Raw genomic sequence first — 5,718 nt, 5'->3', positions numbered from 1 at the left:
ACCCTTCCAAACTCACTTAAAATTCAGCAGAGGTCCAGGTCAGGTTTATTTTTGTATTTCAGCATCGAGGCAGTTCAAAGTGCTTTACACCATGAAAACAGCAAACGGTCACCACTTATGAAACAAGGAATAAACATTACATTTTGTCAAATGCCATCATTAAACTTAGCATTACACATCAAATACATGTAATGCATAAAGTATAGTGTATGTATAATGGGATGAAGGTTGTAGAATTCATCAAAATGTTAATTTTCTCTGTGGATTTTTTTTCTCCTTTTTATTTTAAACCACAGATTAACTGATTATCTGAGGAAGAAAATGTAATAATCTAGAAGTGAGTTTAAGTGGTGAAATAATTCTCAATGTTCCAGTTACTACTAATCAAACAGGTGGGATTTGAAAGATCTCAGCGTTTTGGCTGTTTTGCAGTTTTCTGGAAGTTTCTTCCGGATTAGAGGAGCACAGAAACAAAATGCTGCTAAAGATAACAGACATGGTGTTATATTTTCTTACAGAATCGTCATAATGTCCAGTCAGTCTTTCTTTATCACCCAGACCAGGAAACACTTTCTTGTTTTCATAGATTCTGTACAAGTGTCTTTCATTAAGGACATTTTTAAGCCTTTGTTTGACAGGGTTTAAGTAAGTCAATAAAACCTCTCTCTAAAGAGAAAGTGTCACTTAGGAGAAAGTATTCATATTATACAGAAATAGAAGAGAAAGAGTTAGCAGGATGTACACTGCACATTTAATCCTAACGTTATTTAACAGTCCAACAGTACAGCACATCACCCCAGAAAGGTGACATAAATGTCAGGAACCTGCAGGCCATGTGAACATACAGCAGATTTGTTCAGCTATACATTCAGAAAGCTCATCTTTCCTCTGATTCGCTTCAACGTCTGAAAACACCGAGCTTAAAGGTACAACAGCTTATGTGACATTAGACAAAGTGACATAAAAATAACCTGGAACTAAAACATCATCAGCCAGAAAGAAGGAGTCATGTTGTGTAACACATTATATTGGGATGTTCGTCGATGGGTCATAACGGTCGGGGGAAAAAAAATCTAAATTTAAGATGAAGTGACTTTAGGGCTGAAAGAGGCACTCTGCTTCTCCATACATCCATACAGGATCAACTTTGCGTATGTGTGTGTTTGACAGTCTAATACTGCGACTGAGTAATTATTGGCAGATTATGGAAGAAGAGGATGGCAAGGAGCTTTCTTTGATGGGATTAAGCACTCAATTACCAAACTAAGTCTGCTTTCCTTACCAGCACTCCCCCACACACGCCTTCCGCCAACTCACACACAATAGCAGCCCAAACATTCAGGTCCGACACTTTCTGAATACATAAATGCATGCGACTCGAAGGGTTTTCACAAAATGATTCATCCACGCCTCTTTACATCCGTCTAAATCAAAACCATCGCCAAATATCCTAGCAGGCCTGTTTGTTTATCCGTTTCAGGAATACAGGCATTAAGGGTGACAAACTAGCTGGCCTCCTTAGAGGCTTTGGAGAATACTCACCCTGACGGGCATTAGAGGCTGGTAGAGCGTTCAGGGCAGCTGTGGGTCAGGAAGAGGAGGGTCTGCCTGCCGGTGGGTCCGTCATATGTGCTGAAGCCAGGAGTGATCAGTGTGTTTTCTATGGTTGAGGAAAAAAGTTCTTATTATGACAGCTTCAGTTTGGCCAACAAGACTCACTTTGCATACATTGTGTACAGCTGTATTAACAATCTGAAAGAAACATTAACAACATTAACAAAGATTGTTTATTTTGGTGTAGACTGAAATACATAGTATTGGGAAAATACTGAGAAGCACATATGCGCACAGTTTGGACAAAATTACCAAAATAAAAAACACTAAAAAGTGTTTTGTTTCCTTGTTTTGTTCAAGTAATTAAGCAAACAATCAGGAAAGGCCTTACCCACAGCCAAACTACTCTGGTTAAGCCTGTTCTCATCCTTCACTGACGCAAGCGTTTTTTTTTTTTTCTTTCAACACACAAGGGTGTAAAATGCCAAATATATGGTGACACATCCAACTTAACTTTACATGTGAAAACCATGCTTGTAGTTTTGATGTGGTTGACATACTGTGAAATACGTGTTCACAGATTGGACAAAATCACCTCAAGAAAGCGATCATTTGTCCCACTGCAAAAAACCAAACTATAATCACTACTACCATATATCGGCATCGGTATCTGCCGATATTAGTCGTTTTTTTAAGATATCATATCAGTTAGACAGGTAAAACTGGATTGATGTTAATTAATTAATGAATTAGTTAATTGATGTTAATTAATTTGTCTTTTAACTTGTTGCCGTTTATGTTTAATTTCATGAGCATAGAGGTTGGTCTGGTATTTGTGTGCTCAGATGACGATGCATCGCAGGATTGTGTGGCGCTTAACTGAAGCAGAGAAGTAATGTCAGCGGTATGTGTCCATATATATATATATATATATATATATATATATATATATATATATATATATATATATATATATATATATATATATATATGTATGTATATTTGGTAAATATTGTCATGAAAGCAATATTAATGTTGGCTACTGATATTGGCTCAAATTTTCAGATCAGAAATTTTGAGAGCTTCGACGGGTGTAGTAGATTCATATTTAGTTACTTCGTTCGAAACTAGGTTTTGCTTAAGGTCACCAAATACATCGTGAAAACTAAAAGGAAAAAATCAAATACATCTGCTGAAGTGCTTTTGTTTGACACAGAACATGAACACATTACATGAAATTGTTAACTTTATGAACAAATACAGCTCTTAAACATTTACCTCGCTCCCTTGTCCATGGGCTGCAAACTTAGTAAAGTCCGTGTTATGCTGCTAGGAAACCTTTAGCTTTGCTCTGAAGAATGTGCGCGATAATCCTCAGTCCCAAAGATGAAGAACGTTCTCTTCTTCCTAGTCCGTGAGATAGGACTCAGTACTGACTGACAGGAGACTATGGGAGACAAGCAAACCATAGACATAATATAATCTTATATTATGTCTATGAAGCAAACCGTCTTAACTCTTGTTTTCCGGTTTTAATGAAGACACATCTCATCATGAACTAAGATACAGCATCCCCTACTGGACATTATGAGTAACAACCTACAATCAGCTTATAAACGTAAAACTATTTACACAGTCCATTTCTAATAATTACATCAAAGTCGGTATAAATATGTTTGGTTATAAATAATTTTGCTATAGTTTCACAAAAGTGCCCCTAACAAGCATATGCATGTATATATCAAGTAATACAGTGTAAGCGTGTACATAAGAGTGTGTGAAACACAAATACTAGAGTTACTTTTGTTCTTGTGCAGCTCCAAAAAGGGTAATAATCAGGAACCACTGGTCCTTCCTGAGTAAGAATGTGACCTTTCGATGGTAGCTGCCCCTCAATTTGTCAACCCACAGGACCATACCGGCAGATAATAGGCATCCTCAGGAGGCACGGCTACATCTACGCATCTATACAGTCAGTCATGGACACACAGTGTACTGTAGTTGTGCATTCAAATGTCAGACATAGTTGCCAGTAAAAGGGCACTGGATCTGCCGGAGAGTGGAGCAACCGTTATAAAAGGTGAAATTTCATAGGAGAGATGTAATAAAACTGAAGACAGAAATACAACAATCAATAAAAAGGTTTGCGTTTCATATTAAAGACATCTTAAATTGGGATCTGGGGAATCATGTAAACAAGTTGACTTTAGTCTGTTATGCTGTTCATTAGACGTCAAAGTTCTACTTCTAAAGTACCCTGAAAAAGTATTTACACCCCTCAAAACATTTAAACTGTTTTGCTGCATTACAGTCAAAAATGTCAGTGGGCTTTTTTGGGACGTGACACATCTGTAAACTAGAGGATAACTGTTAAGTGGAAGGAGAGTTATACAAAAATAAAAAATCTGAAAAGTGCGGTATGCGTCTGTATTCAGCCCACTTTGTTTCCTTCAAACGTTGATTGATTTTTAAAGTAAGAAACCTTTATAGCGTAGCTTCCTTCATGATTGAACTGTCGCATTACATGTCACAGCCAAACGTTAGTGATTGGCTAAAATCAGATCCAATCGTTTCGAACGTCAACAGAGTCCTCCAGGACTCCAGGAAGCAATCGTTTCTCAATAGCCGATGAATGTTCTACGCTTTGAATAAAACAAAGCATAGAACAAGACTTTGGTTTTTACCAGGTTAATAAAATGTATAGAGAACATTTTTATCCTATCTTGAGCATCCCATCCTGGTGTACCTTCTAAAAATATGAACAAATGGGTATGTCAGTAGCTGGGTTTCCATCAACTGTATAATAGTGCAATTTCACATTTGAAAATAAATATGCTTAATGAAAATACAACAATTTAGAAAAAAAGAACATGTTTTTCAATAAAATGTTTTGATTCAGATGGTGTTTTGGCTGTATCAAAATTGGTTTATTTTGCAAAACTGCAAACACATTTTTTGCATTAGAAGTCACATATGAGCAATCAATATTGGCCCGATATCAATATTTTGCCACTGACACAAATCACGAAGAAGAAGACGACAGGAAGTGGGTGGAAGATCATGGCATGACATGTTTTTAATTCCCGTGCGATTTTTAATGTGTTTCTTGTAATGCCAAGACCGCAAAATTTGTGTTTTGCGACATTAGCAGAATACAACCAAAGTTTTGCGCACATTTGTAATGGAAACACTGCATTAGCATTCTAGCTTCTTTAATGTAAAGTTCCCCCCAAAATTATGTTTTCCATATTTTTCATGCAATAAAAACATCCAGGAGGAAATTTTAAAGGAGTATTACTAACCCACATTTTGTGTAATCAACTGTTTTGTTTCCATTACCTACTGGCCTTTGTGTTTCCCCCAAGATAAAAAAAGAGAATTACTTTAAGTTAATCGGATAAAATTAAATAAATAATAGAATATTTAGCTTTTGTAAAACAAGTCTATTTCCATGTGTTTTGTCAGAAAAAGATCGTTTGAGTACTTTAGACCAGGGAGAGAGAAAAAAAGAGCTCATCAGTCCTAATTTGCTTTGGAGCAAAAGGGCTTTTTTATTCTTCACAGCTGCAGGGTATTCTCACAGATCTGAAGGTGTTTGATGATTGAGAGAGAACCAGCACTGATCAGAGATGCTCTATGCTTCTAAAACATGACAACAGGTGGATTTGATGTTATCGATAATTACCGTTGGTGTTTGGACAGAAAAGCGGAGAGTGAAATTAGAAAGTGGAACTCCTAGCTATTTAACGAAAGGCCTCGCGATGACAACAAAACACAGAAGGATTTTATAACTCTAAAGGGGAAACGAAAAATTCAACAAACAAGAGGTGAGTCACGGAATCATCAAAACAGACAGACGGATGGGTATTGTTTCCGAGTGAGTCAGTTTATGTTTTGGATATTTTTATCTCAAAGCTTTTGTAGTCTATGAGGGAAAACTGGATTATTTCCACTCTTTTCCCATAAACACACACTTTCTCCACAACAGTTTTAACAGTTAGCTTCAACGTCTATGCAGGGATATAAGACATTCAACTTGGTTCCACTGAACCTGTTACACCTGCATTCCTATGGTATTTCATTGAAACCTATAAACCTCAGGTGGTCTGTCAGTTGCTATTACATTAGAAACACCCAGGGATCTTGTGGTTGTGTTGCTATGTT

The 5,718-nt window shown here is 36.8% G+C and overlaps 1 long non-coding RNA gene across 2 annotated transcripts in view; it reads right to left on the bottom strand.

Annotated features, from left to right (window-relative positions):
* The window catches only part of LOC106947378 (uncharacterized), an 84,135-nt gene extending 81,050 nt beyond the window's left edge, over positions 1 to 3,085 (bottom strand). For both annotated transcript variants that reach the window (XR_001424973.1, XR_001424975.1), the window contains exons 1-2: positions 2,833 to 3,085; positions 1,543 to 1,660 (exon numbers count right to left, since the gene is read on the bottom strand). This is a non-coding gene — a long non-coding RNA (uncharacterized LOC106947378). The remainder of the gene's footprint in view (positions 1 to 1,542; positions 1,661 to 2,832) is intronic.
* Positions 3,086 to 5,718: the final 2,633 nt, after the last annotated feature.

Source organism: Poecilia latipinna, unplaced genomic scaffold (assembly GCF_001443285.1).
Source record: "Poecilia latipinna isolate Pla-1442-1.1 unplaced genomic scaffold, P_latipinna-1.0 Scaffold14, whole genome shotgun sequence".
NCBI lineage: Eukaryota > Metazoa > Chordata > Actinopteri > Cyprinodontiformes > Poeciliidae > Poecilia > Poecilia latipinna.
The sequence above is the reverse complement of the archived record's forward strand: the minus strand, read 5'-3'. Positions and strand labels throughout refer to the sequence as shown.